Source organism: Apium graveolens, chromosome 9 (assembly GCF_009905375.1).
Source record: "Apium graveolens cultivar Ventura chromosome 9, ASM990537v1, whole genome shotgun sequence".
Taxonomy (NCBI): Eukaryota; Viridiplantae; Streptophyta; class Magnoliopsida; order Apiales; family Apiaceae; genus Apium; species Apium graveolens.
In genome coordinates, this window is record NC_133655.1 from 195191834 (window position 1) to 195192717 (window position 884).

Here is an 884-nt window from a genome sequence, read left to right on the forward strand (position 1 = left end):
GTAAAGAAAGAACTAGTAAGAGGCATTCCTCTAGTGGAGTTTACTAAGGATGGACTGTGTGATGCCTGCCTAAAGGGGAAGCAGATCAAAGCATCATTCAGGAAGAAACTTAATTCAGCAATTGAAGAGCCTCTGCAATTGCTTCATATGGATCTGTTTGGACCAGTCAATGTATTGTCAATTTTAAAGAAAAGATTTTTCCTAGTAATTGTAGATGATTTTTCAAAGTTCTCTTGGACATATTTCTTAAAGTCTAAAGATGAGGCTAGTGAAATCATCATCAATCACATAAGGCAAGTTAACAATCATCCTGATTTCAAAGTTAGAAGAATCAGGAGTGACAATGAAACTGAGTTCAAGAACTATGTCATGAGAGCATTTTGTGAGGAAAATGGAATCTTACATGAGTTCTCAGCAGCAAGGACTCCACAACAAAATGGAGTAGTGGAAAGGAAGAACAAATCACTTATTGAAGCTGCAAGGACAATTCTTGAAGAATCAAAATTACCAACATATTTCTAGGCTGAAGCTGTAAACACTGCATGCTACACTCAGAACATCTCTCTGATTAATCAAGCAAGATGCATGACTCCTTATCAATTGTTCAAGAACAAGAAGCCAACTCTAAACTTTCTCCATGTCTTTGGCTACAAATGCTATATTCTGAGAAATCAAACTGATCAAAATGGGAAGTTTGATGCTAAAGCAGATGAAGGAATTTTTGTTGGATATGTTGTTGGTAAAGCATATAGAGTCTACAATCTAAGAACCAACATTGTTGTGGAATCTATACATGTTGTGTTTGATGATAAAAAGATTGAAGGACTGAAAGATGGAGATTATCATGAGAGCCTCAAATTCGACAATGTTGAGATGGTCAGTGA